This window comes from Pan troglodytes, chromosome 10 (genome assembly GCF_028858775.2).
Source record: "Pan troglodytes isolate AG18354 chromosome 10, NHGRI_mPanTro3-v2.0_pri, whole genome shotgun sequence".
Classification (NCBI taxonomy): Eukaryota; Metazoa; Chordata; class Mammalia; order Primates; family Hominidae; genus Pan; species Pan troglodytes.
This window is the reverse complement of record NC_072408.2, coordinates 114,161,047-114,187,033: the sequence shown is the minus strand read 5'-3', so window position 1 is coordinate 114,187,033 and position 25,987 is coordinate 114,161,047. Positions and strand designations below refer to the sequence as shown.

At 45.7% G+C, this 25,987-nt stretch overlaps 1 protein-coding gene and 1 non-coding gene across 4 annotated transcripts in view; both read right to left on the bottom strand.

Moving 5' to 3' along the window:
- The window catches only part of ABTB3 (ankyrin repeat and BTB domain containing 3), a 341,276-nt gene that overhangs the window by 281,420 nt on the left and 33,869 nt on the right, over positions 1 to 25,987 (bottom strand). The gene's annotated exons all lie outside the window — the stretch shown is intronic.
- Positions 3,412 to 3,494, bottom strand: LOC112205141 (small nucleolar RNA SNORD74). Its single transcript, XR_002938994.1, has one exon. It is a non-coding gene; the product is annotated as a small nucleolar RNA SNORD74 (small nucleolar RNA).

Here is a 25,987-nt window from a genome sequence, read left to right as displayed (position 1 = left end):
AGCCAAGCCAAAGAAAGTGGTTAAGGGACATGCCCAAGGTTGAGTCACAAGTGTTTTCTGGACAGGGACCACAGCTGAATCATCTAATATTCCAGCCCTTGGCATTGGCTTTGCACAAAGGAAGCACTCCACTGGTGTTTGTGAAATTTACACATGGCTTGGTCTCCCGAAGTCCATAATGAGATTATGTTCCCCACTTTTTCGCTTTGCATGGTTCCCTTTTACTTCCCTACCAGATGATTCACTTATCTTCTTCCCACCCTTCTTGAGCGTCAAGTGTGTGTTGTGGTCCTTCTGGAAACTCTGAGGGGATTAAAACAAGTCCAGAATGGGGCTGTCATTGAAGCAACCAGACTTAAACATTATTTGGCCACATCCTACTGCCTTTATTACATTTGGCCACATCCCACTGCCTTCCCAAAACAAGGTCTTCCTCTTGGCTGTGTGAGCTGTGTGCAATGGTAATCCCATTTCTGCCTTTCTCATTCCCAAACCATCCATCTTCAACAGGCATTTGCCAGAAATGACCACGGTGTATGTTTACGGTAGCTCAGCAAAGAGTTATTCGTCTAACCAGAAAACATCACAACTCAGAACCACAATGAAGAGCTAGATTGACAGTCACCTCCAAGCACATGGTCACCTCCAGCACATGGGGCCCTCTAAGACCCACAGGGATCCAGGGGAGATGTCCCTGAGGCAAGTTGGGATTCCCAAGAAGCAAATAAGGAGATGGAGATGAGCATAAAAGGAGTATACATGGGACAGACACACACACACACACACACACACACACACACACACACACACTCTTGCTCTCTCTCTCTCTCTCTCTCTCAAGGAAGTGTTCTTGGGCTCAACCCCAGTGGCAGGGAAGGGTGAGAAGCAAAACCGGACAGAGGGAGAAGTTAGACTGTGATGCAGTCTCAACAGAGGCCTCAGGCCATTCTGGTGGGTGTTAGCAAGCTAGGATGATGCTTCAGCGCTGTCCTAAATTGGTGCATGGGGGCTGGGCTTTTATACCCCTACATCAATCAGTCCCTGGACATGGGCTGCCTAGGGAGAGGGGTGAGACTTTGGCCCAGAAGCTCTCTCAAACAAGGTCAACTTCCAAAGCAGACAGAAAGCTGAGAGCTGCGCCAGCAGCACTCCCCTCAGCTGTGGGGGAGGCCCTTCAGTCCTGAAGGGGTATCTGAGCAGTGCATCTCCATGTCCAAGACAGTCCAGGTATTAGCCACTGACGCTTTTTCTTCATTGAAAAACAGAAAAACACAGAGCAGTGGTGAGATGTCGGACTCTGGACTCAGACGGGCCTGGGCTCAAATGGAGAATCTGCCCCTTATACCTCTGGGCCCCTCACCTGAACAACAGGGCTGCTGAGAGCACCTTGCACATTCAGCGCGAGGGTTGTAGGGTTGAATAAAACAGCATGTGTACCTGGCATATAGTAATCACTCAATAAAAGGCAGCTCTGATCATTATTACATAACTCAGAATGAAGGAGAAAACTGTTTGCTCTGGGCCACAGCAGTAGTACTTGTTTCTCGGTGCTGAGAACCTATACTGCTGTATTGCACCCCGGGAGTTAAGGGCAGGTCTTTTAAGGGTCACAGATGAATCACAGCATCGCGCAATGTCAGGGCTGCAAGGGGCCTGAGAATCTGTTCTGCTGGAAGGTGGATAGATGGCTGCAGGTCTGCTTTCCTTCTGAACTGCAGCCAGACACAACACTGTGAGGTGTTAGGGTGAATATAAGCCCATTGTTCAGTTAAGGAACTTGAGCCCAGATAAATCAACCTGTTCCAGAGACATGGAGCAAGGAGTTTGCAGCATAAATGCAAATTCATTCATTCATCCATTCATCAAATATATACTCAAGGCCTACAATTATGTGCTGGGAACAGTTCTGGGGACCAGAGATGCAGTGGTGACAAAACAGAGAAAGCCTGGCCCTCCTGGAGTTGAGTGAAACAAAAGAACTAAATATGTTTGTAATACACACCCTGTGAAGGAAAATATGGCCAGATGAGATGACAGAAGGGGATGGCTGGGGCGCAGGGTGGTGAGGGAGGGAGAGGAGGGCATCTTCGAGGAGGGGAGCAAATACCAGACAGAAGTGAGGACGGGGGCCATGGGGTTGTCTAGGGGACACCATCCTGGTAGAAGGAACCGCAAGGGCAAAAGCTGAAGCTGAGAGTTGCTGGTCTTATTCAAGGAATAGCAAAAAGGGCCCTGGGCCTGGAGAGTGACAAATAAGAGATGGCGCATGGGGAAGTGGGCTGGAAAAGCAGCCCAGGCTAGGCAGGATGGTACACAGCCTCAGTCGAGGCAGGAACCCTGGATTCGACTCCCAAGGTGATGGGAGGGAAGCCTCTGCAGGTTTGAATAGGAGACACAGCTGAAGGGTATAGGATTCCTAGGGCAGGAAGAGAAGTCCATAAAGAACAATTGTCCAGCTGGGAAGAGGGCAGTGGAGGTGGAAGGGAGGGGATCACAGAAACCAAGTAGTAAGGAACCTCAGAGACCATCTGGCCCAGGTCTGGCCTCCAGCAGGTAAGTAACGAACATCACTGTGCTACAGACCAGGAACCTGAGCCCAGAAACTTCGAGCTACCTGCTAAGGGCTCCACAGCCAGTGAGAGGTAGAAGGGCACCGGGCCCCCGGTCTTCTCCCCTGGAGGTGCCCCACTGGCCCACAGGGAGGAGAGGGCTTTGGTTTTGTTGCTGCTGTTTCTGCTGTCATTTTATTTATTTTTATTTATGATGATGATGATGATGATGATGATGATGATGATGATTTCTGACACCAGGTCTCACTCTGGTCCTTCAAGCTAGAGTGCAGTGGCACAATCTTGGCTCACTGCAGCCTTAATCTCCCGGACTAAGGTGATCCTTCCACCTCAACCTCCTGGGTAGCCAGGATCACAGGCACATGTCACCACACCTGGCTAATGTTTTGTATTTTTAGTAGAGACAAGGTCTCGCCATGTTGCCCAGGCTGGTCTCAAATTTCTGGGTTCAAGTGATCCTCCCACCTCAGCCTCCCAAAGTGCTGGGATTACAGACGTGAGCCACGGCACCCAGCCACTGTTATTTTAAAGGGCCCACTACTGTTATTTTAAAGGGAACCCCTAACACTTAACACCTTAGTGTTTCCATTTCAGGGAGGTTCCTCAGTCCAGGAATCTGCTTGCTAAATGTTTTCTCTGTGTGTTGCATGACCAGAGGAAGCCAAAAAGACTTAACCTTTCCCCAAAGCCAGCTACTGCCTCCATCCCAAAGCATTCATTCAGGGCCCAAGAGAGAAAACAGTCAAAGATCTCAGGTGAGTGTGGGTACCAGAGCATGAGGAAAGATGAAATTATTCATTGTAGAGGAAAGCTACTCCTAAATGGTTTTTTGATTAGCTTATTTTTTCCATCAGAGCCGTTGGCATTCATCAACCCTCTCAGATGTCCCTACAAACACAGGCTTCCTCAAAGGCTGTTCCTAAATGTTTCAGCTGGGTGGTGCCTGTAGGAAAAAATATGAGAAGATTCAGGGCCCATAAACAGAGAAGTCACTAGCTTGAAGCCGTCTTCCTCTGCTCGGGCCCAGAAAGCAAATGCTCCCCTGGGGTTCACTTTATGTATATAAAGCATCACTTTCAGCAGGACAGCCAAGAATCCTGGTCCCAGCTGGTTGGGTGGGGCCACGGAGCTCACTTTGAAAAGGCCAGGAAGGATGAAAGCACTCAGGAAAAGGGCCTCCCCTGGCCCCAAAGTGCAAAGATTTGAAAAGCCAACTTTGAACTTGGTGTGGGAGGGTCCCAGCCTGGGAGGGGGACATGAGGAGAGAGGAGTGAGCCGGCCTCAAACCCAGCCTCGAAGGGCAGGTGAGAGATCCTGCCCAGCAGGAAATGGGAAATGTAGGTTAGACAACTAGGGCAGTTCTGAAGCCGGAACTGTGTCTGTTGCGAAGTCAGGCAGGGGCTGTAAGATGTAGGAAGTAGAAAAAGGAAAGGACCCAGCAGACCTCAAAGCCTCCGATTTGGAAAACGGAGCAGAGGGGAGAACAAAGAAGTGCTCTGACCAGGCAGGAGGGTACAGGGCACCGAGGCAGACGGAGGGGAGGCTGCGGCTGCCCCCAGCCCCCTTCCCTGCCCACTCCCTCTGCAGGTAACGGGGCTGATGATTCCAGAACCCTCCCACCATGGAGACTCAGTGGGCTCACTCTGGGAGGGCTCACCCAGGCCTCTGCCCAGGACACACACTAACAGTTCCACCGGAAAGTCCTCTCCGCCTCCAACGTGTCCCGAGCTGTCTGCGCAGACTCCACTACAGCACTGATCCTGTCTGATTTTATTTGCTGGGCTGTGCATTCAGTTCCCCCACAAGTATTTACTGAGCATGAATGGAAGGCACCGGGCTAGGGAAAGCGCAGGATGCTGAGTTACGGGGCCATCCCTCTCTCCAGGGAAGAGAAAGTGCCGGGTCCCACAGCCCAGACACCTGGGCTCCAGGGTCCGGCTCCATCACTTCCTGGCTGTGTGACATTGGGCACATTCCTCCAGCTGACTCAATTTTAGTTGCTTTATCTATAAGATAGAGGAGCTTGGAGATGGGGATGTGGGATGAATATGCTGCAAAGGCAAGCAGGGGTCAGGTTAAGGCCTCTGCATAATATCACAGCTGCCATTTATTAAGCATCTACTACTGTGTGTCTGGAACGGTTTTAGATGCTTTATGGATATCATCTCTAAACCTCACAATCACCCCCACTTCCTCAAAGGAAAGTGATGCTTTATATACATGCAGCGAACCCCAGGGGAGTGTTTGTTTTCTGGGCCCAGGCAGAGGCCCAGGAAGTGGGTTCAAGCTAATGGCTTCTCTGCTTATGGGCCCTGAATCTTCTCATATATTTTCCTACAGGCACCACCCAGCTGAAACATTTAGGAACAGCCTTTGAGGAAGTGTAGATGGGAATTGCTCCATCTACACACACAGGTGCAACAGTAAATGGGAGAAAACCGGTGCTCAGCACACAGTAGGAGCACCGCCAACCAATGCGGAGTTCATTCATTCTTCCAACACATATTTGTGTTTGCTAGGTGCCAATGTTGTTCTAGGCCAGTGGTTCTCAACCAGAGGTGATTTTGCCTCTCCCTCAGGGGACATTTAGCAATGTCTGGAGGCATTCTTTTTGAGGAGAGGGGGTGTTGCTGGCAGCTACTGGGTAGAGGCCAGGGATGCTGCTTAACATCCTACCATGCACAGGACAGCCCCTCACAAGAAAGAATTGTCTAGGCCAAAATGCCAATGGTGTTGAGGTTGATAAACCCTGCTCCCGGCACTGGGGAGACAGCAATGTACCGAAGAGGCAATGTCCCTGCAGCTCACTTCCCAGGGCAGGAGACAAATGATGAACAAAGATAATAATAAGTCAATATCTACAGGTCCACTGGCTAAAGTGCTACAAAAAATAAAGTAAGAAAAGGAGGAAAGAGAATGATGGGGTCATCAGGGACATACGGGACATTTGAGAAAAGCCCGGAGGGAAGCAAGGGGGTGAAGCAGTGGCTGCCAGGTGTGATAGAGAGAGGCTCTGGGGTGGGTGTATCTTCAAGTGTGGCAGGAAGTCCACGCAGCTGAGCTCAGTGAGCACAGAGGCGAATGGTTGTAGAGGAGGTCAGGGGTTTATTATGCTGATTTAGTCATGTGGACACCTTATGGCCCCCTTGGGAATACACTTCTTGAGGATGCAGGCTCTATCCAACCTCTCAGTGCCACACACTTGCTGGAACCAAGCTGAGAAAGACGCCAAGTTGAATTGAATTTTGGCTCAGGGGAGGTGGTTTCCTGTATTATGAAATTTACATGAGATGAACTATCCGTGCTTTGTTCTGGTTTGGGGCAGGAAATGGGCTTAAATGTACTCTCAGCTTGTATTCTGTAATTGTTGCTTGGCTTTCATTCATGTGTCACTGGGGAAGGAGTTGCAAGACCTAACGCTGGTCCTGAGTACAATTTCAACACCGTCCTCTTAGCCTTAATGAGAAGATATATTCATTCATTGATCCAACAAATAGGTATTAAAGATGACAACAGGGCAGAATTGGGATGATGCAAAAGTAAATCAAACACAGATTCTTCTCTCAAGCAACTTACAGAAAATATATCTTCACTTTTTCAGATATAGGTCTTCACTTTTTTATGAAGTGAAGATACTTTGTCATATAAGGTACAAAGTACCAAATAGAATGAATACAGCACTATGAAGAAGACCAGATGAGTACCTACAGGACAGGAGAGCAAACAGTTTACATCTCACATGCCGATTCTCATCAGTAGCAGCTGCCTACAACTGTGTTGAGAAGGATCCTGAAGTCCCATCTGAGTTCAGTGAGATAAAGTGCTGTGCTTAATTAGTTATGTCTGCCATGATCACAGAACCCAAGTGGCAGAAGTACCAAGTATCTTTGCCATCCAAGCTGAAATGGAGATCAAATAAGTGGAAATGGATCTTGAAGAGTGAATTATGGCCTTCCTCTTCACATTTAACATAAAAATATAGCAAGTATACTGCACTATTAGGATGGAAATGGAGGAGGAGTAAAAAACTCAATTTCATAATCTATCTTGAGCGTACACTTATTTACCTCCTTAACTCCAGGAGTATTTAAGAAATGAGAGGGAAAAGCAACGAATCCTCTGCTAGTAAAGGAATAACTACAAAAGTCTAGGCCAGACTTTACTGCTTAAAATCAGAGGGCAACTGGCTCTGAAACGAGGCCAGCTCTGGGCATCTGGACTGAGTGCCCCTCCCCAACCCACCTCCATACTTCTCCCCTAAAGCTTCGTAGAAGCCTGGCAGGACAGCAGCTTAGTCTCATCCTAGAACAAGATTTGCCAGTCAAATCCTTCCTTCCCAGGGACTGGACAGACAATGTGAGGCTGTTTAGCAACAGGTTTGGGGCAGATTTCCTAAATCTCCTTTCTCTCCAATCCGTCAGCCTGGCAGAAGCAACCTAGAGATGGGATTTAGTCTCATTCTGACACAGCACAGTTCCAGAATGATCTCCCTGCTTGCTACTCAAGCCGGAATCAAGCCAGAGCCTACATACAGGTCCCAGGATCCAGAGAGGAATGAAATTGCTTTATTAATATCATAAGGTTGGGGGGAAGGGAAGCATGTTCTGATTGGCTATGCCAGCAGTAAGTAGTTCAAAACACAATCCAAAGGGAGGAGAAGAAGGGGGGTGGGTCAGGACAATGCCCGCTGAGATAAATGCCCTCTGAGGGCTGCCGTATAGTAGGAGGTGGTCACCCTTCTTGGAAGGTGATAGCCTTTCTTGGCCAGTGTGCTGGGTCGAAAACAACTTTTGGATCCTCCTGCCTACCCTGACAGCCCTTCGAGGCTCAGCAAAGGTATCAGCACAGAGCCACAACCAAGGGATCAAAAGCTTAAGTCACAAAACTGTAAAAAAAAAAAAAAAAAAAAAAAAAAAAAATCCCTTTTTTGATAGGCAGCCAAAGAAGCACCTTCACAGAGCTGGCTTTGCATGGCCTTTCAACCAAACTATTTCCAGCAGCACAGGCTCAGCAGCCCCACCAGGCCACCCAGTCCAGAGCACGGCTGCAACACTTCCCATGCTTCCCTCAAGCCTGCGACCCAGAGACCATGCTTTGTCTTGATTTTTATCTATTTTTTCAGGGGAAAGGGCTGAGAGAGGAAGGGGAGCCAGGCAGAAATACTGTGTTCCTAAAGCCCATGTGAAGAAATGCCCAGGCAAGAGCCACACTCTGAGGACTCGTCCAACATTCCCGGCTAAGTTTCTACATCTACCTTTGTCTCCAAGCCTGTGGGGCTGATTGGCTGACTTTGGAAGAAGAGAAAGTGTGTGTCCCTGGAAACCTCTGCAGTGCCAATGGAAGTGTGCTCATTGGTGGGAAGGTCAATGGGAAGCTTCCACGAACCCACATGGGCCACCATGGGGATACACAGAAAGAACGAAAGAACTGAGGAGAAGTCATCCATTAGCAGGTGAGAACAAGAGGCAGTGACATTTGGGGGATCAGGAATAATGTGTTCTCAATTTATACCTACCTTGGTGAGGCCTGGGGAAAACCACTTACTGTTAGAGTTTTTGTCTGGTGACAATGATCAAAGGGAAAATAACGTTTACTGAAAGCTATGCTTTTACATATATTCTAGCATTTAACTCTTACAGAATTCCTGGCGATACATATCATCATCGCTGTTTAACAGATGTAGAAACGGAGGCTCAGAGAGGTTGAGGGAGTAGTTCAAGTTCACGTGGCTGTAAGTGGTGGAGCCAGGAACAAGCCTGGGTTCCTCTGACCCCAAGTTTAATGTTAGTTTCATTATGCCTCACCACCTCCCAGCATTACAGGAAATCATCAGGGCTCCCCTACTCAGAATACACCAGACAAATTCTGCCAAACAAAACTCATTCTGTTTTATTTCTTGAACAATAAGGTGCAGAGAGCTCAGAAGAGAACAAAAGCTCAGAAAAAAAAAAAAAAAAACCATGTTTGGGCTGGGTATGGTGGCTCATGCCTGTAATCCCAGCACTTTGGGAGGCCAAGGAGGGTGGATCGTCTGAGGTCAGGAGTTCGAGACCAGCCTGACCAACATGGTGAAATCCTGTCTCTCTTAAAAATACAAAAAATTAGCTGGGTGTGGTGGTGGGTGCCTGTAATCCCAGCTACCCAGGAGGCTGGGGCAGGAGAATTACTTGAACCTGGGAGGCAGAGGTTGCAGTGAGCCAAGATCACGCCATTCACTCCAGCCTGGGTGACAAGAGTGAGACTCCATCTCAAAAAGAAAAAAAAAAAAAACCCTTGTTTGAACCTGATTTATAATAAAGGTTGCATCTCATCTCGATGGGGAAAGGAATGGTTCTATAATGTCGAGAAAACTGGCTCACTAAATGAATTTGGATCCCTCTCAAACACAATATATGAAAGTAGACTCTAAGTGGATGAAAAACCTAAATGTGAAAGGAAAGTTACAAAGCTAACAGAAGAAAGTGAAACAATACCTTTGTGAACTTAGGGCATGGAAGGTCCTCTTAAATAAAATCCCCAAGGCACGAACCAAAAAGCAAAAAGAAAAAAAAGTTGGTAGATTTGATTACATCAAAATTAGGGCTTCTGTTCAACAAAAGACACTGTGAACAAAGTTAACAGAGAGGTGGCAGAGTGGAAAGTGATATTTACAAAGTCTAAACCCAACAAAGAATTAACATCTAACTACATATGTAACTCCTATAAATCAATGAGAAAAGAAAGGAAATGCAATAGAAAAATGGTCTGTAGATATGAATAGGCAGGTCACAGAAGTGGAAACCAGAATAGTCAACAGGCAGATGAAAAGATGCTCAAATTCGTTAGTAATAAGATAAATGAAAATGAAAGTAACAATAGATTCCACATTATACTCAACAGATTTACAAAATTACAATGTTGAGTAATATTGATTGTTAAACAGGATATGGGTAAACGGGAACCCCTCCGCACCACTGGTGGGGGTCTAGACTGGCATAGCAGTTCCAAAGACTCACCTGGTACTGATTATCGAAACCAAGTTTGTATAAACCCTGTGACCCGACCAACCCACTCCTGAGTATAGATACTTGCATGGGGTCCATATGGGAACAAGTGAAAGGAGATTGTTCCCATAATGACGACATTATTGTTCACGGTACTGGGAAATTGGATGCAACTAGTTGCCCATCATTAAAGAATGGATAGACACAAAATATGATGGGTGCCAACTATGTGATAGTCATTACACAGTTCACCAAATATTTCCAGTGTCTCTGTCTCTTAGATTCATAGTAGGCTTGCAGTTCCCACTGCTTTTAAAGTGGAGAATGGCCATGTGACTTGTTTTGGCCACTTCTGGGCAGGCTTTAAAAATCAGTGTGCTATTTGTCACCTTCTGGACAGAGCCTTTAAGAGCCAGTGTGTGATTTGCTACTTGCTCATCTCTCTGCCATGTTGAATGGTGGAGGCTCCATCAGCCTACGTCTCCAAAGCAAAACTCTTACTAACGGGATGGATATGTAGTAGAGCTAAGCAGTAAACCTGCATAATTTTAAGCTGCTAAGATTTTTGTGCTATTACCGCTGCATAACTTAGCCTATCTTGATGGAGTTAACTGTGCAGCTGTTAGAAACAATAAGCTAGATGTACAACCAACATGGATAGATATTGAGAACATAAGTGAAAATGGAAAGATCAGGACAAGCTCCTTTGTGCAATATCATTTCTATAAATCAATAACACACACACAGAAAGCAATTTTACATGTTTTATAAAGACATGTACCTGTTCAAGAGCATATATTAAACGCCTTGGATGAGTACCTACAGGGGAGTGGAGATTATAGACAAAAAAGTGAAGAACTAAAATGAGAGAGAGAGGCCGGGAGTGGTGGCTCACCCCTGTAATCCCAGCACTTTGGAAGGCCAAGGCAGGCAGATTGCCTGAGCTCAGGAGTTCGAGACTGCCCTGGGCAACATGGTAAAATCCCGTCTCTACTAAAATACAAAAAGCTAGCCAGGGGTGGTGCCGTTCGCCTATAGTCCCAGCTACTCGGAGGCTGAGGCACGAGAATCGCTTGAGCTGGGAGGAGGCAGAGGTTGCAGTGAGCCGAAACTGCGCCACTGCACTCCAGCTTGGGCTACAGAGTGAGACTCTGTCTAAAATAAATAAATACATAAAAATAATAAAAATAAAAAATAAAATGAGAGAGAGAGCCCTTGCATAATGATAAAATTTCCGTGAACTTCTGAGTATGAATAATTCAACCCTCTGTTGTATCCAAGATCCAAAACAAAAAGGAAAGAGGAAAAAGTGTAAATCATTTTTCTTGGTTGACTTCAGTATGCATTTTAGACTCTTCATGCCAATCAGTCTTCTACAAGCACAGAGTTTCCTTTTCCTCACCAAATTTTAATCAACTTGGATGGGTTTTCACTTCACAATCTCTATGGTTACCACCCCCTTGGTATGAAGGTATAGGCTCATACCCATTCACAGCAGCTACTGCCAATCTTCCACCTCACTGTGATCTGGGGAAGGCACCTTCCAATAAAGGACAAAGAAGCAAGCAGTCTGATGAGACAAGAACCGGACTGTACCAACTGTGGCAAAATCTAAGCAAATCACCTGTGTCCCAACTATTTGGGGAGTGGTTGGGGGCTGTGCTCCAGCTGACTGATAGGTTCTCAGCAAAGGACAAATGGCCAACAGGCACAGCCAAGTGGGGAACCCTACAAGTTCTGCTCAGGCCTCACCTGTAGAAAGTGATGCAGGTCTCTCAGTGGAGTGCTTCTGGCAGCCTGAGTTTGCAATGTCCTTCCTGCCTGTTCCCAGGATACCATGGGATCCCTTCCAGAAAGAATAATCAGTAACTCAGATGCAAGGAGTCACTTTCCTTTTCATGCATTAAAAAATATATATTTTCTGTTGATAGGGTACCAATATAGACTCAATGTGGATTATAAAATTGTCTATTTTCCACCCCATTTTCACTTTAATAGTAAACCATGTTTGCTAAATCTCCCAATTAGAGGCTGAAGAAAAACCGTGCTTCACTCTTAAAGCTGCATTTTCACTAATTTGGTCGCTAGTTAAGGGCTGAAGAGAGATGGCAGCTCCCAAGCCTACATGCTGCCCTCCTCCTAGCCCACTCCCCAGCAGGCATGACTAATCAATCTCCGTATGCTTTTCTCCTAAGCCTGAACCTTTTCTGCAGCCTCAAATGGTATTCTCCAGAGTTGTTTCCTGGTGTTAGGTTTTTTCCTTTTTTACTCTCTTCTTCCTTTTTTTTTCCTTGTAAAGGTTTTAGAAGAGGAGGAACATGTTCAGTCTTCTATTCTCAGGAGAATAATTATATCCAGAGACCTTATGTACGATGCTTTCTCTGGAAAATAGTTGTTTTCAAGGTCCCTGGCTTCCTCTCTTAGTTACTCATTCAACAGTCATCTGTGAACTGCCTACTGTGTGCTGGTGCTTAGGGTGTCAAGCACTGAAAGACACTGATAAAAGGTTCAAAGAGGCACAAAGCAAAAAGGGGCCAACCAGCTGGGAAGGCAGGGTGTGGCAGGGTGGGGAAGGCTTCCAAGAGAAGGTGGCACATTCTCAGCAGCCGTCTAGAACAGTGACTATGGCCTGAAAGGTGCTCATGGCAGTGATGCTATCAGGGATGTGTGGTGTGTTCTCAGGATATGTTATCCCTTATCTGGGCTTCATCAGCTCCCAGGGGTGCCCCCCATCGAAGCCAACTGTTGATGGATCTCAGTGTGAGGCGGTTTCTGATGACCAGCATTCCTTTAGAGGCTGTCAAATTCCATGAATGCTACCCAACTGTGAATAAAGTGTAACTTTTCACTTTCTGGTGGGTCAGTTGCCTCAGGTGGCATCACTCACTGCAGCAGGTAGGGTCATTCACTGCAGTGCAGTTGTCTGTTAGGATCTGTGCAGTGCCAAGCTGGACCTACCCAATATCACAGCACATCTCCTCCCTGGCCCCTAAAATTCCATCCCATCATGGCAATGGCACTTTAGGGAGGAAAAACATGGTGGGACAAGTTGGGGGTCATAGCAAATGACATTTACTGCACAGCCCCTACATACCCACATTGGTAGGTGCTTGTATCAGCTCATTCAACCCTCCACAACTTGGGAGGCAGGGAAGAGTTGAAGAAGATACCCAAATAATCTAGTACAGCTGGATTGGGATTAAAATCTGACATCATTATGAAGTTGATAGAGAAAAAAGGAAAACACCTATTTTTTTGTGTGTCTACTCTGTGTATTGTGTCCATATATGTGATTTCCTTCATATCCCCCAAAACTCTGAACAATAACTATTATTATTCCCATTTTACAGATGAGCAAGTTGAGGGTTCAGAAAAGTTTGCTCATCCTCATCATCATCACAACACAAATAACAATTACTATCCATGAACACTCAACTTTGTATCACGTTTTGCAAACACTTTATATCTATTATCTTATTTAATTATCACAGCAACCCTGTGATGTGGGCACTGCTACAACCACTTTAACTGTGAAGTCACCGAGTCTAAGAAAGGTTCAATAACCTGGTCAAGGCCATACATTCAGTAGGTGTGTTAGCTCTGGAATTCAAACTCAGGGCTGTCTGACTCTAAGTCCATATTCTCAAACACTGCGAATGCTACCTCCCAAATGTGTGCTATGTACTGTGTACAGACTACTGGAGCAACCACTGTGACAGAGAGCAACACCTACTGCCTCCCAGGGGACTCCATTTGGCCTCTTTGCTTGTGTGGAAGTTATTCCTTAGATCAAATCTTCAAAGGAAGAAAAACCAGCTTTAATAAAATTTAAAATAAAATTTTGGCAGCGCCAGCCTTCGGCAACAATAGCTTGCACTTACACATACTGCATGCCATGCAGGCTTTCGAATAAGCACTAGACATATGGTGACAGACATACTGCTGCTCACCAATATTCCTCGTGTCCCTCTGCTTCTGGGCCCTTTCCATCAACACGAATTCATGCACCGCAACTTGCTTTGGCCAATGAAGTGCAAACAGTGATTTGTGGTTTGTGATTTGTGTTGCTGCCTTCAGAAGTGTTTGAAAGCCAAGGCCAGAAGCGGTGGTTCACGCCTGTAATCCCAGCAATTTGGGAGGCTGAAGCGGGTGGATCACCTGAGGTCAGGAGTTCAAGACCAGCCTAACCAATATGGTGAAACCCCATGTCTACTAAAAACATAAAAATCAGCTGGGTGTGGTGGTGTGTGCCCTGTAGTTCCAGCTACTCAGGAGGGCTGAGGCAAGAGAATCACTTGAACCTGGGAGGCAGAGGTTGCAGTGAGCTGAGATCACGCCACTGCACTCCAGCCTGGGGGACAGAGCAAGACTCCATCTCATTAAAAAAAAAAAAAAAAAAGTATTTGAGAGCCAGTAAATAATTCTCCATAATCTATTTTCCTTTTGCAGCAAGAGTGGAAGCACGTTGATATGAAGGGGCTGTAAAATTGGCACAGCAGGGAATATGTCAAGCCAACACATGGAGGGCAACTGTCTGGGGTCACTGGCCCTTCGAAGGAATCTGCATGAGTGACAAGCACACATTGGTTGCATTCAACCTCTGAGATTTGAGATTTGTCTGTTACTTCAGCATAACCCAGCTTATCCTAACAAAATCCTCACAATAACTCTATGACAGGGGTGCTGTTGTTAACCCCACTTTGCAGAAAAGAAACTAAAGCAAAGAAGAGTTGGGTAACTAGCCTAAGATCATATAGCTAGAGGGTACAGCCAACTGTGAGCCTCAAGAGTTAGGACTCCAGAATCCACACTCTTAATCAGTATCCTCTATTTCCTCACTCACACTTTTACCAATCAGATATACTAATGCATAAATATGTAGGTCTTCCAATTTCTTAGTATACCTTAGCCAATCTTTAAAGAATAAGAAAATTATCACGACATGTAATTTTTAAAATGCCAAAATTTCTTGCTTTAAAAAATAGAAGAAAAAACAGCCTAGTTTCAGCTTATATGGCAATTACAACTAAAAATGGGTTACAACAGAGGTGGCTGCTCTGTGGGGAATTGCCTAGAACAATGGAAAACCGCTTAAAGAAAAACTCTGTTTCTCTTGTTTTACTCAATTTCTTAGTTTACACCCTAAAGGGCAACAGACACAATTAAAAGTTTAATTAGTGTTCTCATCCTCCCCTCCCAAATTATATGTTTTCTTTCTAATCAAAAATTATTTCTTTAACAGATTCATTGTTTTCTCCCTAAATTAAAGCAGATCCTTAATGAGGCACTGCAATCCTTAAGTCAAAATGGAATCATCAGAAACCTCACTTTGTGAACTCGTGTGTCTCTCTTAGTTCTCTAAGAAGCAATGACACTCGTCAAGTCCTCTCTGTTGTGTGCAGTCCATCATAATTGCTGCTCATGGTAATTTAAAACACATGGTGAAGTGGTTCTTTCAAAAGCAATTAATGAATTTCATGGGAACAAGGCTGGGCAGAAGGCCTGCCCCAACGCAGTGAGGGGCAGGCCATTTCAACCCGGGGACAATGACAAGCTGGAAGTCTGGCCTTTTAGCTGGATCTTCCTCTAAGTTTAAGGGTTATCACCCTTTCAAAAGTCTGGTGATGCTGATACGGGGAGACAGCTTTATAATGGCTGAGTGATCTCTGGAGTCAGGCTGCCGGGATTCAAATCCCAGGTCCTCCATGTACTAGCTAGGTGAATTAGGACACGATCCTTAATTCTCTAACCCTTAGTTTCCTCATCTACAAAATGGAAATGGACAGAATATCCAACTCATTGTTAGAAGAATCAAAAGAAAAGATGCATGAAAAATGTCTAGCATAGTGCTCAGTACAAATTAGCTATCTTTTTTTTTTTTTAGACAGGGTTTGTTCTGTCACCCAGGCTGGAGAGCAGTGGCATGATCATAGTTCACTGCAGCCTCAAGCTCCTCGGCTCAAGCAATCCTCCCACCTCGGACTCCCAAGTAGCTGTGACTACAGGCATGTGCCAACCTGCCAGACTAATTTTTAAATATTTTTTAAAGACTGGGTCTCACTATGTTGCCCAGGCTGGTCTCAAACTCCTGACCTCAAGCAACCCCCGCACCTTGGCCTCCCAAAGTGCTGGGATTACAGGTGTGAGCCACTACACCTGGTCTACCGTTTTTATTGTTATTATTAGAGAACAGTATTCCCCTCTCCTGATGTTTCCTGCCACGTGGAGGGACATCCATTTGTATGACATTCCTGGCATTACCCCCTTACGTCTTCCCTGGGGAGGTGGAAAGGCCTCATCTCGTTAATGAGTTTGGGAAGAGAAGCTGGCAGGCATAGCTGAGCTCATCCACACATCCTCCTTGGGAGCCAGCTACTAGCAGGAAGCAAGCATTCTGCTGATCTCCAGCATTACCATAGTTCCAGGTTGAGGTCTGCAGTTTCCTAGCACAGCTCATGATTAGGTACTTACATCTGCTTCATTGTAGCGTTCAGTATCAGGAAGCCAACTGTGGCTACACCACTAAGCCACTCTTAGTCTGTTTGGGTTGCTGTAGCAAAATATCATAGACTGAGTAGCTCAAACGGCAAACATTTCTTTTTCACAGTTCTGGAGGCTGGGATAGTCCAAGATCAAGGTGCCAGCAGATTCAATGTCTAATGAGGGCTTCTTTTCTGATTCATAGATGGTGGTATTCTCGCTATGTCCTAACATGTTGGAAGGGGCAAGTGAGCTTTCTGGGGTCCCTTTTTTATAAGGGCACTAATCCCATTCATGAGGATGCCACCCTCATGACCTAATTACCTCCCAAAGGCCGCACCTCCTAATACTCTCACATGGAGGAAAATTCAACATACAAGTTGAGGTGGCGGGGTGGGACACAAACCTCCAATCGATAGCAGCCATGTTCTACAAAGCAGCCTGTATTAGTAATACAAGCAACATTTCCATCTCTATCTCCCTGACCTGCCCCCAGTCTACATCAGCTATATCAGAACTAGTGTAGAGAAAGGAGGTATTATTTATCAGATCCTCTCAAACCTCAATGGTTGTCACTGCAACCTTTCTGGGGGGCAATCAAAGCCTTTTATGAACTGGGGGATCAAATCCAGCAATTCCACATTTAGGAATTTATCCTCAGGATATAATCAATCATATACGAAAAGTTACGTTGCAGAGTAATTTACTCCAGACTGTAATTTGAACTGAAAAATGAGAAACAACTAAATGTCCAGTATTACAGAAGTGAACACAAAACATCATACAACCATTTTAAATGATGCTGTCAAAGAGCGTATCACGACACGTAAGGACACTCATAATCTGACAAATGAAAAAAGCAGGCACAGAACAGTATGTGCAATATGATTCTATCTTGTCAGGAAAAAACGTAAATGCATAAAAACATTGGGAAATGCTATAATACATCAAGTTGTTAGCAGTGTTTAGCTCTAGATGGTGGGATGATGGGTCAGTTACATTTTTTCCTTTCATCGCTTATGTGAATGCTCTAATTTTCTCTGATGTACATGTAGTCAGAAATATGAAAAGAAGGTATTTTTTATTTTTCAAAAAGCCAGGTGAGGCCAGGTGCAGTGGCTCACACCTGTAATCCCAGGGGCTACTCCTAAAGTGCTGCTTTGGGAGGCCAAGGCAAGAGGATCTTTTGAGCCCAGGGGTTTGACACCAGCCTGAGCAACACAGTGAAATCCTCTTTCTACAAAAAAAAAAAAAAAAAAAAAATTAAATTAAATTAGCTGGGCATGGTGGCGCATGTCTATAGTCCCAGCTACTCAGGAGGCTGAGGAAGGAGGATTGCTTGAACCTGGGAGGTGGAAGCTGTAGTAAGCCATGATCATGTCACTGCATTCCAGCCTGGGCAACACAGCGAGACCTCGTTTCAGAAAAAATACAAAAAGCCATGTACCCAGTGACTAACGGAGAGAACTCCTTTGGTGAGCACAACCTCTGCTTCTTGCCTTCCAATGGGCCTGGCTCCCCTTTGGAAACAGAGCCATTAGGTAAATAGGACTGTGCATCTTCCCTGACTTTGCCAGTTAAAGGCTGATTGCTCAGACTCTACTCTGAAACAAGTCAGGGCAGGGTTGTGTTGGAGCTTGGGGCACTTGTGGGACAGTCATTGCTGGCTGGGGAGGGGAGGTGGTGACCAAAGCAGGGAGCTTAGAATAGCCTAGAGAAAACATTCAGGAAATGGGAACCTGGGATTTTGGGGTCTTCGCTGCCTACAGGTGAAAGTCCCAACTGCTCAACATCTTACATCTTACCCCACTGGCTGGGCTCCAATCCAGCAAAACTCTTGCTGTCCCCCAAATCGTCCATACCCTAATCCCTCAAAGCCCCTGATGAGCTGTTTCTTCTCCTCACCCTTCTCTAACCACTTACTATCTCTTTCTGATGGACTCCTATTCATCCTGCAAAGCCCAGCTCAGCTATCACCTCCCCTGGGAAGCCTTTCATTACCTTCATTCCCATTGCATATTGTTCAGACATTGATTATATCAGTGACCATATAATGTAACAACTATTTAGTTATGTGACTTATTCTTACCAGCATGGGGGTTCTCTGAGAGCAGGAACTATCTCTTATCACTGGATTTTATAACCCAGCATAAGTTGGGCACGTGGTGGGCACCTGATAAAGTTCTGAGGTAGGAAGAAAAGAAAGGGATGATGACAGGAAGAGAGAGAAGAAGAGAGGGAGGGAAAATAGGAAAGTAAGGGAAGAGATAAAATTGGCAATAACCCTGGTGTCAAACTGGTGCCCAAACCATAGGCTGGCAGCTGACGATGAAAGGAGCAGAGGCAAGTGGAAAGGTCCCCAGCTTTGGTTCAGACTGAGGGAGGATCAAACCCCAGTCTTGGGCAAGTTACTTAAAGTCCCTGAGGCTTGGCTTTTTTGTCTGTAAAATGGGAATTTTACAGACAAAGTTTAGAAATGAGGTCTGCACAGCACCCAGCACATGGGATGGGGTCAAAACCTGAGAGCTATCATTTGGTGACTCACGGCTGCACTGAGTGCAGTCCACCAAGACAAAAACAAAGTCCTAAATAACACTCGGGCTGCCTGGTGACAGACTGCAGTGCTCATCTCCCTAAACCTTTCATTTTAATATGACATCATGTCAGAGGCAGCTGTAATCTCTGCTATCCGGTTTCTGCTCCCTTTGGAGCCAGCACACCACCAGCAACCCCTGAATTTACCCAGCAGCAGTGTTCTTGGAGTACCCAGAGCCCTGAGCCTGGAGGCAAGACTGGAAAGGGAGCAGGTGCCTAGAAGCCCAGAGGATGCACAGCAATCTCATCTGTATCTAATTAGCAGTCATTTCTCCTTTCTAGGCCTCAGTCTTCTCATCTGTGAAATAAGACGCCTGGACCAGATGTCCTAAGAGTCTCTCCACCCTGACAGTCAATGATCCCATCTCTTGGGCATCAGCCCCACTTCCATGCCTCCTACCTTTTGTCCTCACAGTTACCCAGCCCTCAATTTGAGCACAGGCACCACGTCTGACTTTTTTTATTAGTATGAATGTCAACTTCCAGATGCTGAGATGACAGCATTTCTTAGGATCAGGAGGTCAGGTCAACTGTGACACCCCTTCTGTCCCATGCCACACCTGCTGCTGCCCTCAGCCTGCCAGAACATAAGATGGGACAGCAGACTCTTCGGGGGGAGTCAGGCCTGGCCTGGATGCTGCAGAGAGATGGCTCCCACATTTTAGTGGGTTTCAGAATCCTAGGAGGCCTCCTTAAAATAGATGGTGGAGGCCGAGCAGTGGTTCATGCCTGTAATCCCAACACATTGGGAAGGCGAGGAGGGTGGATCAAGACCAGCCCGGTCAACATGGTGAAACTCCGTCTCTACTAAAAATACAAAACTTAGCTGTGTGTGGTGGTGTGCACCTGTAATCCCAGCTATTCAGGAGGCTGAGGCAGGAGAATCACTTGAACCTGGGAGGCGGAGGTTGTGGTGAGCCAAGATGGTGCCACTGCACTGCAGCCTGGGTGACAGAGTGAAACTCTGTCTTGGGAAAAAAAAAGACAAATAGATGATGGAGCCCACCCCCAGAGTTTCTGATTCACTGGGTTTGGGGTGGTTTAGGGACCACAGTTTGAGAATCATTACTTGAGACAGGATTTTAAACTCCACCCCATTACCTGTCTGAACTTATATCCTCCACTTTCCCTCTGCAATGCACTCCAGCAGGCCTCCTCACTCTTCTCCAAACACACCAGACACATTCCTACTTCAGTGCTTTTGCACATGCTGTACCTGCTGCTTAGAAAGCCCTTCTCCAGGTATCTGTGGAGCTCATTCCCTAACTTCTTTGAAGGTCTACTAACATGCCACTTTCTCCTGCCACCCCAGCAAAAATCACAATCTCCCAATGCATATATCCTCATTCCCTGGTTTATTTTTCTCTGTAGCACTTATCCCCACCTAACAAGCTATATATTTTATATAACAGATTGCATTTATTTGTGTCTTTCCCCCTCCACCACTAGAATGTGGATTCCACTGAGGGCAGAAGATTTTGTCTGTGCTATTTACTCCTGGACCCCAGAGTACTGTCTGGTTCATTGTAGGCAATTTAATATTTGCAGGAGAAAGAGAGAGAAGAACAGAAGGAGAAAGGAAAGGGAAGGAGGGAAAGAAAGGAGGAGGAAGGAAGGAAGGAAAGATGGAATTTTGGAGACATGTAATTTTTTAATAGTTGTAAGGGATCGACAACATGGGTGCCAACTGTGTTATTTTGCCAAATAGGGCTTTAAATGCCCAGAAATACCAACTACCATCTCTCATCCTATTAGGGCCTCACAGGGCAGACCAGAGGCTGCTGAGCACATGTAGTCTGAGTGAACAGTGGAGTTGGGTGCTATGCAGCCCACGTGGTGCCACGCATGCTCTGAGCACCATCATTTCATGAAAGAAAGGATATTTTAGCCCCAGTAAAATATAACAGAGTAACAGAGAAGGGTCAGTAAGCAGATATCACTTATTTTTATTTTTTAATTTTTTATTTTTTTAGAGATAGAATCTTACTCTGTGGCCCAGGCTAGAGCACAGTGGCATGATCATAGCTCACAGCAGCCTCAAACTCTGAAGCTCAAGCAATCCTCCCACCCCAGCCTCCTGAGTAGCTGAGACTACAGGTGCATGCTACCACAAGCAGCTAATTTTTTTAAAAGTTTTGTAGAGATGGGGTCTCCCTATGTTGCTCAGGCTCACCTCGAACTCCTGGCCTCAAGCCATCCTCCTGTCTTGGCTTCCTGAGTCTCTGAGATTACAGATTTCATTTTAAATACCAGCTCTGAAAGCCTGGGGCATTGGGTAGAGAAGGATGCTGAGGCCATCTCTGGGATGCCCACAACGGAACAGTTGGTGGAGGTGGGAGCACAGGTGTGCTATACACTTGCCATTCTTGCAAAATATGCCCCATAAATGCTGGGCAAACAGATAAGTGGCATTTGCCTGCTGAATGTGTCCATAATATGCTGGCTGTCTAAGAGAACAAGTACAGTGACATTTCAAGACATGACCCAATGCACAAGCAACTTCCCAAAGCTGTAATTCACGAGATTCCTCAGGGTCCTCTAAGCTCCTTGAGGGCAGAAACTTATCTTTGTATTACAGCTAGCCTTCAATCAGTAGGTGTTGAGCTGATTTTCTTTTTCCTTTTTAAACTCAGAAGTTAAGTTCCAGCTTCAGTGGCTATGCCCAGATGGTCTGATTCTGAAGGACAAGAGAATTCAGTGGCATAAGCCCCGTGCTTGGCATGTAGTAGGTTCTCAGTAAACTTTAGCTGGCGGGATCACTGACAGATCTTCTGACTCATACAAATACTAACCACAGCTCTGTGGACTTGACTGTTGCTCAGTCTCTGCTGCTGCATTTGTTTCTAAAGGAGATAGTGCAGCATTTGTCTGGAGTATTGCCAGGATTTATGAGAAAGCTGGAAAAGAAGGAAAACAGCAAGTGGCACACAGGGTGGAACACTTTTAGCTAAAGAACCAGCCAGATGAGAGCTAATTTTTCCATCAGGGATCAAAGTGATGGGAAGGGCTGTATTAAGATGACGACATTCACAGTCCTATAAACCAAGAGCTTGAAACACCTGGAAGGGCTTCACATGGAGAATGGCAGACTCCCAACCTCTCCACAGTGGTCACAGCATCATAGCTCCTAAGTACTCTGCTCCTGCGGTGCTGGGCCCCAGCTCCCAGCCAGCCTCCTCATCTTATTAAAGAGGATTCCTTCCGATCTTCTCCATAAGGAAGGGGAAGTGCATTCATTCTTCATCTTCCCCTTGATAATTCCGTTCATTCTGTCATCAGTTCATTCATCATTTACCAAGTGCCCATAATGGATCTCTTATGGTACCTGGTGGTAAGGATACTAAGATGAATAAAACACAGTCACAGCCTACCTATGACGAACCCATAAGCAAATCCCCGTATATCACGCCATTTCCTACCCCCAAGTGTGGACCAGCTATCGTTGTTGGGCAAAGCTGGTCTTAGGTGGTATATGGATGAACATTTTTATTGTGAGTTATGTGTTTATTCATTTGAAGATGTATTACAAAAAAATAAAACTAGCACATCAAACCCTCTGTGCTACAGCCTTTTTAAAATGGGACATGTTTTTGCTGAGCAAGAAATATTAAAGATGATTTTAATAAAAAACATTAGCTAAATAATAGCACAAGAGGTAGAAGTGACTTATGAAGGTGTTACACCAATAACTGAGGTTTAGGGCACACTGGTAGTAGATGAAAGCACAGACGGTGGGTTCAAATTTACACTTGGTTAAATAATTTGTTTAAAGTTGCACTGCTGATACTCAACAGCAGTGTAGTTCAACAGGGCTGCTGCATACCAGCAGTATAACTAAACAAATGATTTCACCACCTATGACCTTGATTTCTTCTTGCATAAAGTTATTATGTCTATTTCATGGGTTCTGATATATATAATAAACCTGTTAGATGCAATTTCATTATTATTTTATATCTTTACATCATATTCTCCCTGAGCCTGTAATAGAAAGTTGGAAAATTGGAGCATTCAAGGGTGGCAGGATGGGGGATGAGGGTGGCAGTGCTCAAAGCCCCAAGCTGCAAACCTGCCATGAAAAGATGAAAAGAGATAAGGGAACAAGAAAATGACTTTGTTTATCCGTCCAAGGAGCTTCTGGGGCTCCCTGATGAGACAGGAGACAGCTGGACACTGAAGGCTCAGGGCTCCCAGGCACCAGCTGTTCCACGTGGTCCAGTCCCCACCTGCCTTACTGGGCTGGGGCCCACACAGGCTGCTTCCCAAGAATGGCATGTCAGAGCCACGACGCAGAGAAATTCTAATCCCAGGTGGGTCTCCACCCCAGGAAGGCTCCAGCTCATAGACGGTGAGCCCAGCTCTGCAGCTCAAAGGGACCTACAAGAGGAAAAGGCGGAGTCTCCTGTGAGGCTGGCGGCCTGGGAAGACATGCGAAAGATCTCTCAAACTATAAAAAGCCCCGCTCAGGTGAGAGAACTTGGCCTCTGACACATTTGGGCGAGGGACCCCTCAAACATTACTGGCAATAAAAGCAGGCACTCCTGGGGTAGCACATGCATGCGATGGAATGCTACTCAGTGACAAAAAAGAATGTAATCATATGGATGAATCTCAAGTACACAATACTATAGAGAGGAAGGCAGAGTCAAAAAGCTATATAATGTATGATTACAGCCATCGTATTCATCACAAGCAAATCTACAGGGTCAGAGAATAAACCAGTGAATTGCCAGGGGTTAAGGGTACGTACAGGCAGACTTCACTGAGACACCACTTCACACCCACGAGGATAGCTATAATCAAAAATACAGATAATAACAAGTGTTCGGCAAGCATGTGGAAAAGTTGGAACTCTCGTACACTGCTCAGAGGACTGTAAAAGGTGCAACTGCTTCATAATAGCCAAAAAGCAGAAACAACCCAAATGTCCAGCAATTGATGGATAGATAAACAAAACGTGGTACATCCATGCAATTGAATATTATTTAGCAATAAAAAAGGAATAAGGTACCGATATCTGCTAGAAATGGATGAATCTTGAAAACATTATGATCAGTGAAAGAAGCCAGACACAAAAGACCAGCTATTATATGATTCCATTTCTATGAAATGTCCAGAATAGATAAATACATAGAGACAAAAAATAAATTTGTGGTTGCCAGGGGTAGGGCAGGGGAGAAGAAGATAGACAAAAGGAATTGGGGGAGTATGACTGCTAAAGATTATAGGGGTTTCTTTTGGGGGCAAAGTGTCCTAAGATGGAGTGTGATGATGGTTGTACAACTCTCTGAATATACTGAAAACCATTGATTTGTACACCTTAAATAGGTGAACTGTATGGTATGTGAATCATATCTCAAGAAAGCTATTACAGAAACTAAGAGATAATAAATTATCACAAGGAGAGAAAGAATGTAAGAGAGTTTAGCTCTCAAAGAGGCAGGAGAGAAGAGAATTGGGGGAAGGTTGTGGAACTATTCTGTATCGTATTTGTGGTGTTGGTTCCATGGCTCTATTACTTGTCAAAACTCAGAACTGTACAATAAAGACAGAAAAAAACACACCAAAAACTGGCCTATCCTAAACAATATTAAACATGGCTACCTTCTACTGGTCTACTAGGCAGTGATATCCAATCTTTTTGGCACCAGGGACCGGTTTTGTGGAAGACAATTTTCCATGGACGAGGGGAGGTGGTGGAGGGAATGGTTTCAGGATGAAACTGCTCCACCTCAGATCATCAGGCATTAGATTCTCATAGGGAATGCACAACCTAGATCCCTCACATGCACAGTTCACAATAGGGTTCACCCTTCTATGAGAATCCAATGCTGCCGCTGATCCAATAGGAGGCAGAACTCAGGCGGTAATGCTCGCTTGTACACTGCTCACCTCCTGCTGTGCCGCTCAGTTCAGACAGGCCATGGACCCCTACTGGTCCACAGCCCAGGGGTTGGGGACCACTCTACTAGAGTAAACAACCTACTAAGCACTTTATATGCCTCAAATTATGTAATCCTTTAAGCAAACCGTTTAAGTATAATCACCCCCATTTCATAGGAGGGCAAACTGAGGTTCAGAGATGTTAAGTGATTTGCCTGGGCTCACAGCTAGGAAATGTTTTCAAAGCCAGAATTTGAACCCAGTTCTGTCTGATCCCAGATCCCATGTCAATATCCACTGTGCTCTGTCCCCCTGCACAGCTGATAATCTGCAACATTCCTTGAGCATCTCTCAGTCTTTGATTGTTAACCGTCCACTTATTACCACCCCACTAGTGAGTTCCTTGAGGGCTCACATGGTGTCATATGGTTCTATATCTCCCCCCACCATGCTGGGCTCAGAGCCAGGCACTTAGTGGGTACTCCCTACATGTTTGAGCATCAGGGTATCATGAAAGAGAGGCAGGGAGAATGCTGTTCAGAAACTCCAAAGAGCTGTCTACCATGACCTGAATGCCAGGGTCTCCTGACCCTCGGCCTTGAGTGTGGCCACTAAGCCACATGACCATCACCTGATGGGTCTCCTACAGTTGGTTCAAGAGTCTGAGCCAGAGTTGGAGAGCTGGCAATCAAACCTAACTCTGGCTCTTTTGGTAGCCCAGGGGCAAAATACCTACCCTCTCCACCGTGTTCTTCCTCCACTTAGGATTTCTGCTTTCGAAAGAACTTTCTCACCTCACCCACTCACAGGAAGTAATGAGATCCAGGTGGTTCATATAGGCCAGTGGCATCCTCAGTACTCAAACCCACTCATTCTGTCCAACCCCACTGCCTCCCCAGGTACCCCCCATCTCTTCTCTGCCCACAGCCCTGACTCTACATCCCCTCCTACTCCTTCCTCCAACAAACCCAGCAGCCAGAGAAGAGGCTGAAAAACACAGATATGATCACATCATTCTCCTGATATCAAGGATAGCACCAGCTCTTAAGGCTCCCTGATAAGAATTAGAAAAAGGCACCCTCTCCCAGGTAGCCCCAGGCTCTGCACTGGGGCTCATGGCTTGGTATGTGGAAGGGCCCCCTTAGTTGGACACTCTTGTGCAAGACACAATCTGGGTAACAGCTAGCACAGCCCTGCCCTTTGATGCCTGCCCACTGCCCTGAAAACAAACATCAGTTTCCTCCCAGAGGTCTCTGAGGTCTTGCACAATGTGGTTCCTGTTTATTTCTGCATCCTCTTTTCCCTCCAGACTATTCCCTCCCCACTGCACTCTAGCCTCCATCCAGACAGTTGGCACAGCGCTCAATTCCCCAAGTGCTCCATGCATGCCCTCCCTTTGCACAAACTGTTCCCTCTAAGTCTGGACAACTCCTGAACATCATTTGGCTCTTACCTTGGATGTCCCTCCCTTCACCA